The 15,398-nt window shown below is 46.2% G+C and overlaps 1 protein-coding gene across 1 annotated transcript in view; it reads left to right on the forward strand.

Annotated features, from left to right (window-relative positions):
- Positions 1–14,895, forward strand: part of LOC146339320 (interleukin-2 receptor subunit alpha-like) — a 93,470-nt gene extending 78,575 nt beyond the window's left edge. The window contains exon 6 of the mRNA XM_084809052.1: positions 14,856–14,895. The gene's annotated coding sequence lies outside the window, so the exon portion shown is untranslated. The remainder of the gene's footprint in view (positions 1–14,855) is intronic.
- The last annotated feature ends 503 nt before the right edge of the window (positions 14,896–15,398 follow it).

A 15,398-nucleotide genomic window follows, 5' to 3' on the forward strand; every position in this document is an offset into this window, starting at 1 on the left:
CAAGCAGATTCTGGATCAGGTCCTGCGGCTGCTTTTTCTTAAAAAAAAAAATTAAATTTATTCTTACATTTATATCCTACCCTTTTCTCTCTGGAAAAGAACCCAAGGCAGCTCACATGGTCCTCCCCCTCTCTACTTTATCCTCACAACAACCCTGTGAGGTAGGTTAAGCTGAGGGTCACCCAGTGAGCTTCATGGCAGAGCGGGGACTAGAACCCGGGTCTCCCGACCCTTAATACAACACTCTAAGCACTAGACCACACTGGCCAGTTTAAACACACTTCTTTAAAAGTGTGAATACCCTAATCTGCAGTTTGGCCCTGACGGCACACGGGGAACCTCATAATAAGTAATGCAAATGTACTTGATTACATAATAAAATGCAATTTGAAGAGAGCCAAATGCTTGTCAATGATGCCTTTGTATTCTTGGACCAGGACGCCAGATTTTGGGAGCACGTTTACTCCTTAGTGACGGAACAATTGGGCAGGATGCCACCTGCATGCTATGTAAGTTAAAAGGGCAGACTCTTTAGACAACATTAGGGAGCAATCCTATGGCCCCGAGGCACCATCTGTGGGGGCCATAGGATACTCCAGATTCCTGGTTCCAGGGTGAGAAACAGTGCTCCGACCTTGGAGCCAGGAATCCGCGCTCCCCTCTCCCCTGCAGTTGGTGTGGAGAGAACTGTGCCGGCCGCCTCCCCGAGGTCACAGTAGCGGAGTTCCAGTGGGTGGGGAGGGGACTGGAGAAGCCAGAATTGGAGTTATCCTGAGGCTTCTCCAGTTTCCTTCCCTGCCCGCCTGACACGCCCCAGGTAGACAGGCGAAAAAACCCATCTGGCTAAAATCCAGCATGGGAAGAACACTGGAGTTGACCGTCACCTCCGCTGCTCCTCCTGCACTGGGTGCTCGTAAGCCCACGAGCATCAGGTGCACAAGTCATAGGACTACGCCCTTCGGGTGCAATCCTGTGCAGATAGGCGGCCGCCTCCGAACTTGGAGGCGATTGCCTATCCAATGCAGGGCAGGAGAAGCACAGAGGGGATCATTCCCTCCACGCTTCTCCTGCCCTGCATTAGCAGCTAGTCAGCTGATTTTGGCTGTCTAGCCGCAGGAGGGCAGAGCAGGGGAGGAGGCTGCCGGACGACACATAGGATGCGTCGCACCGGCATTTCTGCTCTCCCCGCTCCAGAACGCCCCCCAGAACGCCCCGTTTTGGCCGCTCCATGCTCCTCTTGCGAGTGTGGAGCACAGGGCTGTTCCATGCTGGCTGCGAAGCAGCGGGGGGGGTGGAGGTCAATTCTCCAGGAAATAACCTCAGCGTGCGGGCTCCGAGGTCAGTTTCGGGGAAACCAGATATCGTACGGCCGTCTAGCCACTGACTAGTGGCCAAAGGATTGCTCCCTCCAGCAATGTAAGTGGGAGAAGCAAGGAGAGTCTCCCAATGTTTAAAAAATCTGGAAGTATCAGAGGGTCCTATCAAGACTGGAGCAGGGCCATAGCTCAGTGGTAGAGCCCTTGCTTTGCGTGCAAAAGGTCCCAAGTCCAAAAATTCCCATCATCCCCAGATAGGGCTGGAAAAACTCCTGCCTGAGTCCCTGGAGAGCCTTTGCTGCCAGTCAGTGTCAACAATACTGGGCTAAATGGATCAAAGGCCTGACTCAGTATAAGGCAGCTTCCTATGTTCCTTTGTACCTCCCTGCCATTCTTGCACTCAGACTTGCCCGCTGAAGCTTCGATGAGGGAAAAGAGACACGATCCCCGGGGCAGGGTGAGGGGCAGGGGTGGCTAAGGAGAGCGGACAAATGCTGGCAGGAGAAAGGGCTGAGCAGCCTCTCCCTCATAGCTGTTCCCTGACAACGTTAAAAAGCATGAGACTGTGCACACAGGTCATGTATCACCGTGACTGGTCCCTTTGCTCCCTTTCCTTCCTCTTTAATGACAAGCTGAACGTTTGGAATGGAGGCTTCAAATATCACTGAGGGGTCTGGCCATATACTACCACTCCCATTGGCTACAGCTCCGTTTCTTTGCTTCCCTGACTCCAGAAACACAAGTCGAGAGGGAGCTGATCCACATGGCCCACTTTAGGAATAAAGGGGGTTGGACAAATTTCTGCAGGAAAAGGCTATCAATGGCTCCTAGTCGTGATGGCTCTGTGCTACCTCCAGGACCAGAGGCAGTGAGCCTGTGTACCCCAGTTGCTGGGGAACATGGGCGGGAGGGTGCTGTTGCCCTCATGTCCTGCTTGTGGATTCCTGGTCGACAGATGGTTGGCCACTGTGTGAACAGAATGCCGGACTAGAAGGACCCTTGGCCTGATCCAGCAGGGCTCTTCTTATGTTCTTAATAGTTGAAAGGACTGGGTACGTTTAGCCTGGAGAAGAGATGTTTAAGGGAAGACATCTTAGCTGTCTTGAAATCTCTGAAGGGCTGTGACACGGAAAATGGAGCAAACATGCTCCCCATCATTCCAGGACTAGAACCAGTGGGTGAAAACGGCAAGGAAGCAGATTTTGGCTAAACATTGGGAGACGCTTAAAAACAGCAAGAGCTGATCGACAGTGGAACAGAATACCTGGGAGGTGGCGGGCTCCCGTTCACTGGAGGTATTTAAGCAGAGGCAGGACGGCCTTCTGTCAGGGATGCTGTAGTTGCATCCTGCATTGTAGAGTCTGATTTGAGCAGGGGGTTGGACCAGTGGAGGCTGGTGGCTCCGATTTTGGTGGGGCTTAAAGCCATTCTGGGTTTTAGTCAGAACCAGTCTGAACTCTAAAAGAGCTATCCAAGTTGCTGAGCCCGTTTGGGGGGTAGGATTCCGCACTTTAGATAGCTCCTTTAGAGTTCTGCCGGGTTCAGAATAAAAGTCAGAATGGAATTCAATCCCCACCGAAATTGGAGCCACCAGCCTCCACTGGGTTGGACTAGATGATCTCCAAGATCCCTTGCAACTCTATGATTCTGATTCTTTTTACAACCATTCAGTGTGTCATTTTTGCTTGCACAGCTTTAGTCGGCATGTGGTTGCTTATGTGGTGAACGCATATCACCCACAGAATTGATCAGAAAACCCGCCCAGATTTACAGTCAACCGATCAGAAAACCCGTCCAGCTTTACAGCACTTACCAGAGGCTTGAAGCTTTTCATGGCACAGCACAGAAACCATAATTCTCACCTTGTAACGTGTACAGATTAATTAGGTTTCCAGAGGGATAGATCAAGCTGATGTCAGGCACAGGAGCAGAGGCCAGTCAAAATGTTGGCAACCGTAATCACGAGTAAGCATGTGTGATAAATTAGATTAGAAGGATTTTCTAATTCAGGCTGTAGTATGTCAGCCAAGGACTTTTGTTCATGGGCAACAGTCAATAAGGAAAGCGAATTACATATTTATGAGTCAGCACTAAACGTTCTGGGGTTGAATACTGTGAACCTCTGTCTGACGTGGTACAAAGTGATTAGAAGAAAATTATTTCGTGGTTTCCTTTTCCATGCTTGAGGAATTCCCCAGAACTGACCCTCTGCTGTTGTGCTGATGACAAAGTATTTATAGATCTAAATGAAACATGTGCTCATTTGCCTACATTTACATGCACGCTAAACACAATTGCACAAACACGTAAACTCTGGGAAATCTGAGTCAAAGGCGCACTGCCCACTTGCATCTTCCCAAGAAGGGAGACACAAAGTCCCGTGCTCCAACCAGTTCCTCTTTTCATTTTCTGCAACCAAATATACTTGAACTGGACAGAGTGTTTAAAATAACCTTTGTAAACAGAGGTCTGGTTTATTTATTTGAGGGATTTAGAGTCAAACTAGACATGAGACTAAATGCATCTTTGCATTTAACTTGCAGATTAGTAAAAAATGCAAATTCAAAAAAGCTAGAAGGGGGTGATATTTAGCAGGATTGAGGAGGGGGACTTCAACCCTTTCTTCCTCTGCTGCGGTGCTGAGGAAAATCCCTTTTCTGAAGCTGGTTGCTTTGGGGGAAAACCTCTCCCTGACACCAGTGGGGGATTTTCTTCTAATACATGCAGAAATGGCCTCTCCCCACAATTTCCTTCCACGGAAGCCTCTGCTGGATCAAAGAGGCTTCCATGAACAGAAGGACAAAATTGGATGTAACTTTTACATATTTTTAATAATATAAGCTACCCAGGGAACTTTATTGATGAGCTGGGTATGAGGACCCAAGTAGACCTAACACTGAAGTGTGCCTTTGTATTTAATGTGCAGGGTTTTCGTTTTTGAAAAATGCAAATAGCATCAGCTGATGAGGGGCTGCTAATTACTGGGATCACAACTGGCTGGTTGGTGATGATGGGAGTTGTAGTCCTACAGAGGTGCGAGTAGGCTATCTTACGCATTGACTCGGTTCACTTGACACGACAGCTCACCGTGGCTTAATTTCGCCACAGAACCTGTTGCATCATGCCAGGCGCCCACAGGTGTCCCTGCTTGCTGTAGTTTGTCATGCGAACCCAGTGACGTGGGTTATTGAGGGGGCAGACAACCCTTAAATAACCCTAAAGCAAGCTATGGGGTCACACAGCATGCCACTGCTGCTGCTTGCTTATTCAAAATGGCAGCCGGCATGCTCCGCTAAGCCCCACGGATAAGTTAATGTGAGCTGGGCAATTAGATGTTGACCAATGATCACATGGAAAAGGAAGCAGAGGGAGGCATTTGTAATGCGAATGAACATCCTGGGCTATGTAGGTTTCGCATTACAAAGAGCCTCTTTAATCCAATACTTATGTGGGAAGGCAGCCTTACAGCAGCTGAATTCGCATGGTGCTCTGTGAACTTATTTATTAATATGCATACATTTTTCTTATTCAAGAGACCAGCACAGCTTCCATATGGCTTCCAGGCGATCTCCCTTCTAGGCACTGCTTAGGACCAAAGCCACAGACACATAATGTTATTTTTAGACCATTTCCACGGCCACTCTAAGTCTATTTATTTGTTGATTTATTTACGGTATTTGTATATCGTTCCACATCCAAGACCTCGGAGTGGTGAACAGCAGAGAGGATAAAGAATAAAAACATGTTAAAATCATTTATTTTTTTTTAAAAAAAGAAACAGAGTTCTGATAAAACCAAGTTTTATAAAACCATTTCCACGGCCACTCTAAGTCTAGACCAAACCAAGGTCACTACCATATGAACACGTGGACCTGCCTTGTACTTAGTGAGACCGTTCCGTTCTGCTTGGGTGGAATTAAGGTGGGCCAATCAGGAACAGAGGAAGCAAAGCTGCCTTGTTGTTGTTGTTCAGTTGTTAAGTTGTGTCCGACTCTTCGTGACCCCATGGACCATAGCACGCCAGGCCTTCCTGTCCTCCACTCTCTCCCGGAGCGTGCTCAAGTCCATATTCATTGCATCGGTGATGCTATCCAGCCATCTCATCCTCTGCTGTCCCCTTCTCCTTTTGCCTTCAATCTTTCCCAGCATCAGGTTCTTTTCCAGGGAGTTTTCTCTTCGCATTAGGTGGCCAAAATATTTGAGCTTCAGCTTCAGGATCTGTCCTTCCAATGAGCACTCAGGGTTGATTTCCTTTAGGATGGACTGATTTGACCTCCTTGCAGTCCAGGGAACTTGTAAGAGTCTTCTCCAGCACCACAGTTCGAAAGCATCAATTCTTCGGCGCTCAGCCTTCCTTATAGTCCAGCTCTCACAGCCATACGTTGCTACTGGGAAAACCATAGCTTTGATTAGACGGACCTTTGTCGGCAAGGTGATGTCTCTGCTTCTTACTATGCTGTCTAGGTTGGCCATAGCTTTCCTCCCAAGGAGCAAGCGTCTTTTAATTTCATGGCTACAGTCACCGTCTGCGGTGATCTTGGAGCCCAAGAAAGTAAAATCTGTCACTGCTTCCATTTCTTCCCCTTCCATATGCCAGGAAGTGATGAGGCCAGATGCCATGATCTTAGTTTTTTTAATGTTGAGTTTCAAACCAGCTTTTGCACTCTCCTCTTTCACCCTCAACAAGAGGCTCTTTAGATCCTTACCCCTCCTCAAACTTTTGCTCCATCGAACCCAGTGTTGTCTACTGCAGGCCTCCCCAACTTGGTGCGTTCCAGATGTTTTGCACAACTCCCAGCATTCCTGAGCATTTGCCATAACGGCTGGGGATCGTGGGTGTTGACATCCCACACATCTGGATGGCATCAGATTGCGGAAAGCCGGTCTCCTCTGACTTGCAGTAGCCCTCAGGAGTCTCAAGCAGAAGACAGTCCCGGCCTCGCTCTGAGAGACGTAGGGAACTAAACCTGGGAACTTCTGTATGCCATGTGTGCTCTGTCGCAGAGCTAGGGCCACTCCCCCTGCTACAGCCTTGCAGCTGAATCCTCCCTAGTCTCTGGGATAGCTGAGGATTACACCCATGTTGCGTGCTCCAAGGATGGGCAGAGCGGTACACAGACCTGGAAGACGCAGTTGTGGTCCAATGTGGTGGTGTCTGGGAGTCAAGAAACAGGTTTTTAGAACAGGCTGTTGGGGCAAGAGGCATGGAGAAGGGATATCCTGGTCCAGAAAAGCCTCGGCGCATCCTGTCCCGGTTAATTCCATAGGCTGGGAGCTGTTGGTCTATCCTATGCAGAGCGGGTGGAGTCTGGAGGCAATCTTTCCCTCCGCTCTTCTCCGGCTCTGCATTTTTGCTAGATGAGCATTTTTGCCAGTCTAGCTATGGCTCAGCGGAGGGGGAGGGAAGGAACCTGGGGAGGGATGGGGATAGCTCGTACTTCTGCTTCCCCAGTCCCCTCCCCTCCCCACCCACAGAGCCACTGCCTGTCCCTCCTTTCCAAAGTTGTGTTTGTGACCTCGGAGAAGCAGCAGATGTGGTTCTCTCCACACTGGCTGTGAGCGGGAGGGAGGGGGGAGCTCGGACTCAGCATCCGAGGTTGGACTGCTGTCTCTGACCTCGGATCCAGGAACCCAAAGTATCCTGGAGGAGAAGGCCATCAATGGCTACTAGTCTTGATGGCTATGCGCTACCCCCAGTATCAGAGGCAGTGTGCCTGCATACACCAGTTGCTGGGGAACTTGGGTGGGAGGGTGCTGTTGCACTTGTGTCCTGCTTGTGGTTCCTGGTTGACAGCTGGTTGGCCACTGTGTGAACAGAATACTGGATTAGAAGGACCCTTGGTCTGATCCAGCATCAGGGCTCTCCTGATGTTCTTATGTTCTTATCCTATGGCACCCCAGATGCTGTCTAGAGGCCATAGGATTGCTCTCCCTGGGTGCAATGCTTTGCATGTTTAGGCAGAAAAAAAGTCCTACAACTTCCAGGGTTCCCCAGCCAACCATGTCCAAACATGTATCGGATTTTGCCCAACAGTAGTTAAAAGCATTTCTTCCTGTCTAAGTCCACCATTGCTATGATGCTATTTAGATAAGTCATCTATTTTATCTAGTCTGATGATCTGGTAGGCAGTGACAGTTCTGTTAGCACTGCCGTTGCTGCTGAGAATAATGGTCACGGGAGTATAATGAGTATAGTATACACTCATCTACCCAAAGAACCTTTTGTACCATGGCACCATAGTGCTGGCATTTTCAGTTTGGGGTGGGTAGAAATTAAATACATAAATAGATGGATACCTGCATTATTAATTAACTTAATAATCTGGTAAAAACTGGCACACATCAATTACAATCAGAATGAATTAATGTATTTATTTTACATATTAATACATCAACCCTCTACCCACTGGGGACTTGAGACAATATACAAAATTCAGATAAAAACTGCAACAAAACAGAATTCAGGACAGAGATTCAGGACAGATAAAAGGAAGGACTTTTTCACACAGTGCAGAGTTAAACTATGGAATTTGCTACCACAAGATGTAGGGATGGCCACCAACTTGGATGTCTTTAAAAGGCTATTTTCTTTCTTTCTTTCTTTCTTTCTTTCTTTCTTTCTTTCTTTCTCTTTCTTTCTTTCTTTCTTTCTTTCTATACCACCCAATAGCCGCAGCTCTCCGGGCAGTTCACAAAAATGAAGTTAGACAAATTAATGGAGATAAAGGCTAGCAAAGGCTAGCACTTGTCCTGATGGCTATATGCTACCTTCAGTGTCAAAAGCAGCATGCCTATGTACACCAGTTGCTGGGGTGCTGTTGCGCTCATTGCCCTGCATGTGTTTTCCTGGTCGACAGCTGGTTGGCCACTGTGTGAACAGAATGCTGGGCTAGATGGACCCTTGGTCTGATCCAGCAGGGCTCTTCTGATGTTCTTAAATAAATTCCCATCACATAACATCATATTATGGCAGTATGAAGGAGCTGATTCTTTAAGGTTGCAATCCCATGCATGATTAGACAGAAAAAAGTCCTACAACTCCCAGCATGCCCCAGTCAACCATGTTAAAATTCATGGAATTTACTCCCAGGTAAGTGTGTCTAGGAGTGCAGCCTTATAGCTATTTAAAGGTGCGATCCTATTAGAAAAAAAGTCCTAGCTGGGAAAAAAAGCCCCTGGCTGGGGCATGCTGGGAGTTGTAGGACCTTTTTCTGTCTAAACATGCATAGGATTGTGCCCTAAGGTATGTTTAGTAGGAGGTTAGTCTTGTTTTGATCAGCGGGACTTATTTCAAAGCAAGTGTGCCTAGGAGTGCAGCCGTGGATCTGATCCCGTCCATCTTAACTCACAATTAAATCCCACTAAATTCAGTGTGACTTACCCCCAGCTAAATACACACAGGATTGTAACGTTATGACTCTAGCCTGCATTTGTTTACTTGTGTTTACTGTGTTTATTTGTTAATTTGTTTACTGTGTTCAATTGGACTTACTTCCCAGGAAATACGAACAGCAGTAGGTGTGCTGAAGAGCATTAATTTAAATTGGGTTAGAGGTGCCTGGCTCTGCATAGCGTCCAACCCTTAAATGCTCAGCGTGCAGAACCCTCGCAGAACGTCAGGGGAAGAAATGGTTAATGGATCCACTTTAGCCCCTCTGGAGTTCCAGGGAAACCCCGTAGAAACACTCCAGCTCCCGGGGGCGTCTTGGAAATCTTGCGCACCATCCTTGGGGGGGTTGTTCCAAAAGATCCGAAAAAGAGGGGGGAGATTTGGAGGCGAAATTGTAGCCAGGGGAATCAAAGATATTACAAGCTTGAGAAATATCTCACGGCGATATTAAACACACACACACACAGGGTATGATATGCAAGCAGGAGCTTTGTGCTGGAATATTCCTTAAAAGCATTTAGGATGAAGTAGCTCTCTACTCTCCACCCCTCTTCATTCCTGACTTGGCATATTCCAGTGCTTCTTCCCTCCCCGCTGGAAGCTGTATGCTTTCACAAAGGTTTTGCAAGTTGCGGGTGGGGCACCTTAGGGCTGCTGGGCTTTTCCTGAGGTTTTGCTTGGATAATAGTTTTAGTGATTTTTAATGGCAGGGGAAATTCACGTGTTCAATGGAATTTCATGGTGTTGGAGTGAGAAGGTGAAATAGAAGTAGTACATGAAGCAGGAATGTCGTTATTTACATTAATGGAGGAACTAGTGTATTTTTTTAATTAGTATCCTTTTGGGAAGTGCTACAGCATTTTATGTGTTTAGTGGAGTTTTAAGGGAGTGGTAAAAAAAAAGTTTAAGCAGTTAAAAGAAGCAGCAAGAGAAACAGGATTTAATTTTTTAAAAAACATGTATTTGTTACATTTATATCCCACTATTTTTCCTCGTTGTTGTTGTTCAGTCGTGTCCGACTCTTCGTGACCCCATGGACCACAGCACGCCAGGCCTTCCTGTCCTGCGCTCTCTCCCGGAGCGTGCTCAAGTCCATATTCATTGCATCGGTGATGCTATCTAGCCATCTCATCCTCTGCCGTCCCCTTCTCCTTTTGCCTTCAGTCTTTCCCAGCATCAGGGTCTTTTCCAGAGAGTTTTCTCTTCGCATTAGGTGGCCAATTAGGTGGCCAAAATATTTGAGCTTCAGCTTCAGTATCTGTCCTTCCAATGAGCACTCAGGGTTGATTTCCTTTAGGATTGACTGATTTGACCTCCTTGGAACTAAAGTCGCTTACATGATCCTTTTCCTCTCCATTTTATCCTCACAACAACCCTGAGAGTTAGTGGCAGCCCAAAGTCACCCTGTGAGCTTCATGGCCAAGTGGGGACTAGAACACCTGTCTCAGGCCCAGCACTAACCATTACACCACACTGGCTGTTGGAAAAGGAGCTGTGTGTAGAGCAGCCCCTTTGCACTTCCTTTTCAGTTTCCCTTTGGTGTCTCTGGATAGTCTTTATGCAGGTCTTCTCGTTGTGCATGTTCTGTAGCAGTGACAAAAAGTAATTTCTATGATAAGATTTGGTATGGACCTGCTCTCATTCTCTCTCTCCGTATGTGTGTGTTCTAGTTGATAGTAGAGGGTGAATACTTAACCTCTTATATAGTGTGACTTCTTGTTGTTCAGTCGTGTCCGACTCTTCGTGACCCCATGGACCATAGCATGCCAGGCCTTCCTGTCCTCCGCTCTCTCCCGGAGTGTGCTCAAGTCCATATTCATTGCATCGGTGATGCTAGCTAGCCATCTCATCCTCTGCCGTCCCCTTCTCCTTTTGCCTTCAGTCTTTCCCAGCATCAGGGTCTAGACAACTATTATATCAGGGGAAATGGAGAAAATGGGGTAGCCACTAGTAAGGGGTAGATGGGTTTAACAGATCGTCCCCAACACCAGGTGGAACTGTTGCATAGTTAGAATTGGGCCAAGGTCTACTGGTTACTATTCGCTACAAACATTCAGGAAATCTCTGGGTTGTACTTAAGCCATAATGGTTGGATGGAACCTCCATGTTCAGAGACAGTCTGCTTCTAAAAATCAGATGCTGAGTGATGGGAAATGGTTTGATGGCACTGTATAACTTGCAGCATTCTCTGTTGGCACACTTTTGAATCATGCTGCTGTATTTACTGATAGATGGAGTTCTATGATCATGCCAGGGAGTGTGGATCTTACAAAATGTTTATTATGTGAGGACTTTCAATTTTAAGAGCTAAGATGGTCAAACACCTGCACTTGCTACAGTAACAAATGGTAATCAGTTGCCCTCACTTGTTCTGTCATTGGCATCTCTTCTTTAGCGCACTTCATTTTAATACACAGTTTTCAAACACTTGCTTTTTATGAAGTATGAGTTGGCAATGTGCCGTTTCTGCTCCTTTGCTATGGCTAGCTGCCTCATTTTAAAATTTAAAAGATATTTTACCTGCCTTTCAGAGCACACGCTATGGCTTCCAGTATAAAAACATGAGCGTGCAAGTTACTATTAAACACACACAGCAGTAGCAGCTAATAATTTTTAAGCACCAAGTTCCGACTGGAAACAATCTGTCTTCAGGGTTCTCTTTCAACTCCAGTGGTGATGAGTTCCAAAGGTGTAAGTGAACCACTGAGAAAGCCTAATGGCTCTTGCTGATGGGCAGAGGGTAAAGCCTTAGATGCTGACCTTAATGCTTAGGCATGATCATAATGGATGTAGGCAGTCCTTCAGACCATTTAGGGCTTTAAAGGTCATAACCAGCACCTTGAATTGGACCCAGAAACTCAACAGGTGCAGCCAATGTAAATGATCCAGAATAGAAGTAATAGCATCCAAACACCTAGCTCCCACAAGTGTTAAAGCTACTGCATTCTGTATAATTTGCAGTTTCTGAATACTCTCCTAGGGTAACCCGATATGGAGCGCATTACAGTAATCTATCCTGGATGAAACCAGGCATATGTCACTGTGGCTAGGTCAGCCTTCTCTAGCTCAGAGGTGGGCAGAAGGTAGATCTCCAGATGCTTTGGATTTCAATTCCTAGAAGCCTCTGCCAGCATGGCTAGTGGTCAGGAATGCTGGGAGTTGAAGTCCAAAGCATCTGGAGATCTATTTTCTGTGCGCTCCTGCTTTAGGAAAGGCCACAGCTGCCAAACCAGCTTAAGCTGGTAAAAAGCATTCCTGGCAGCTAATGCCATCTGTGCCACCATAGGCAGTGTTGAGTCCAGTAGCACTCCCAGACCTGGTCCTTCAGGGGGAGCTCATTCAGAGTAAGATCCAAACCACCATCCAGATTAATGGATTTCCCACTCACAGTACTTACCTTATCCTGATCAACAGCCTCGTGTAGAAAAGCTCCTAATCGCTGAATCTGTTCTTGGTTTCATCACAGACTTGAGATCCGAGCTCTACACAAAGAACTTTTCCTGCTTTTCTGCTGCATAACCACTAGGTGGTGCTGTGCTATAGCAGAATAGTGCAATCACACCAGTAGAAAAATACTGCTCCTTTCATTTTCAGAAACAATACCACATTTGCCTAAATCTAGAAGAACCTGGGAAAGTGCTCTTAAAAAACAGAATTGAAACTGAAGGATCATGACATCATCTAAATAACTCGCAAACCACCATGAGAAAGGCATCATGAGTGCACAATAAATGTCTCATGTAGAAAAGCTCTAGAGTTTAGCTTGTTCATCCTCATCTGTCCCAGTATTGCCCCCAGACATCGGTCTAGGTTTACATAAGCCTGTGTGTCTGTGCATACTGATGACCCCTCAGAGCCGTTATGACTTCTATGGTTTGGCCAACGACATTTAGGAATGATTGTATCAATAGCCCTAGTTGTAACAACATAAGGGCCATGCTAGGTCAGACCAAAGGCCTATCTACTCCAGCATTCTCTTCACAGCGACCAGCCAGTTGCTCACAGGAAACCCACAAGTAGAACTTGAGTACAACAGCACTCTCCTACTGTGACGTATGCCCTCTTTTAAAAAATTGTATTACATTTATATCCCACCTTTTTTCTTCCTTAAGGAACCAAAGGTAGTGTATATAGTCCTCTATTTTATCCTCACAACAACAACCCTGTGAGGTGGGTTGGGCTGAAAGTCTCTGACTGGCCCAAAGTGTGACAGCTTCCATGGAGAGTGGGGACTAGAACGCGGATCTCCTGACTCCCAGTCCAGCACTTTCGCCACTACACCACACTGGCTCTCATTGTGGAACCTCTCAGTTTAGAGGTTTTTTCAAACTATATTGATTACCCGTTGAATGTGTGTGTGGGTGTGTGTAGTCAGATTTCTCATAAAACCAGATACTGTCTTAGAGCAAGCTCTTGATACAGAGTACTATTCCATTATGTATTTATTACATTTCTAACTGCCCAATTGCTGAAGCTGTGTTAAGAAACGCTCTCTCAGACAAGATTTGTCTTTTTTGTCTTTTTACTACAAAGTATCAGCATAACTACTAAATACAAGAACTTGTGCATGCGCTTTCACTTTATTAGTAATAAGGCAACCAAATACAGGTTGTAGCCAGATGTACACACTTCTGAGAACAAAACATACATAAAATAAAGCCTGTCGTATACAGAGAATAAAAAAATACAAAATCTTAAGTTTTGAGGTATGCCAGATAAGCTTGCCTAAGGTGGGCAGCTTTTACTGCAAATGTTTGTTTGTTTGTTTCAAGCTCTCTGGGCGGTTCACAAAAATTAAAACCAAACAACACACAATAAAACAATTTAAAATATATAGAACATTAAAACCAATGTAGCAGTATTAAACATTATAAACCTCTCTGGGCTGGACAATAGGTGTTTAATCTTACCTACAGTCAGGGCCAGATATATTGGAGCAAGGATAACTGTTTTGGCAGTTGGCCTCTGTAAACCACCACATTGAAGTTGAAAGGAAACACACCCAGATGGGAGCGAAGTCAGGACTTTCAGCTGTAATTCAAGGGGGTTGACAAAAGTGGGGCACTAACCATTCAGGAAGGACAGCCAGTGGCATACACACACCCCCATCAATGGTGGGTCATAAGTAATGGAACATACCAACATCATTTCAAACTTAAGGATCGCCTTTAATACCTGGATGAAAATCCTTTGCGGTCAATGACTGCCTGAAGTCTGGAACCCATGGACATGACCCAATGCTGAGTTTCCTCCCTCAAGATGCTTTGCCAGGCCTTTACTGCAGCTGCCTTCAGCTGCTGCTTGTTTGTGGGTCTTTCTGCCTTCAGTCTTGTCTTCAGTGAGTGAGAAGCATGCTCTATTGGGTGGAGATCAGGTGACTAACTTGGCCATTGAAGAACATCCCACTTCTTTGCCTGGAGAAACTCTTGGGTAGCTTTTGCTGTATGTTTTGGGTCATTATCCATCTGCAATATGAAGCAGCGTCCTATCAGTTTGGCAGCATTCGGCTGAATCTGAGCTGAAAGTATAGCCCTATACACTTCAGAATTCATCTTGCTGCTTTTATCAGCAGTCAGATCATCAATAAACACCAGTGACCCCGTTCCATTGGCAGCCATACATGCCCATGCCATAACACTGCCTCCACCATGTTTGACAGATGATGTGGTATGCTTTGGATCATGAGCTGTTCCTTTCCTTCTCCATACTTTTCTCTTCCCACCATTCTGGTACAAGTTAATCTTGGTTTCATCAGTCCAAATAATCTTATTCCAGAACAGGGCAGGCTTTTTTTAGGTGTTTGCTGGCAAAGGCTAATCTGGCCTTTCTGTTCTTGAGCGTTACCAGTGGTTTGCCCCTTGTTGTGAAGCCTCTGTATTTACATTCATAAAGCCGCCTCTTGACTGTAGACGTTGACAATGACATGCCTACCTCCTCAAGAGCATTCTTGACCTGGCTAGTTGTGAAAAGGTTCCTCTTCACCATGAGCAGAAGTCTGCGGTCATCCACTTTAGCTGTCTTCCGTGGTCTTCCAGGCCTTTTGCTGTTGCTGAGCTTGCCAGTTCCTTTTTCAGGATGTTCCAAACTGTTGTGTTGGCCACTCACAATGTTTTTGCTATCTCTCTGATGGGTTTATTTTGTTTCCTCAGCCTAATGATGGCCTCCTTCACGTGCATGGACACCTCTTTGGACCTCATGTTGCGAGTTCCAGTGAACAGCTACCAAATGCAAATGTAACACTCAGAACCACCTCCAGGCCTTTTATCTGCTTGACTGGTCATGGGGTATCCAGGAAACAGGCCACACCTGGCCATGCAGCTGCTTGTCAGCCATTTGTTCCATTACTTACGAGCCATCAACGATGACGTGTGTGTGTATGCCACTGGCTGTCCTTCCTGAATGGTTAGTGCCCCACTTTGTCAAACCCCTTGAATTACAGCTGGAAGTCCTGACTCCCACGTGGGTGCGTTTCCTCTCGACTTCAATGTGGTGGTGTACAGAGGCCAACTGCCAAAACAGTTATCCTTGCTCCAATATTTCTGGCCCTGACTGTATATCACTGAGTGTAGAGATCTTTGCTACAAGATTCTGCAAATATTTTCACTTGGGTCCATCATACAATTTACAATGCAACATACAATGTACGGTGCCCTCCACCTGTTGGCTGCCACAAATGCATATCGGCTGTTTTC

This window comes from Heloderma suspectum, chromosome 7 (genome assembly GCF_057233095.1).
Source record: "Heloderma suspectum isolate Gila_16-S chromosome 7, 16-S_ref, whole genome shotgun sequence".
Classification (NCBI taxonomy): domain Eukaryota; kingdom Metazoa; phylum Chordata; class Lepidosauria; order Squamata; family Helodermatidae; genus Heloderma; species Heloderma suspectum.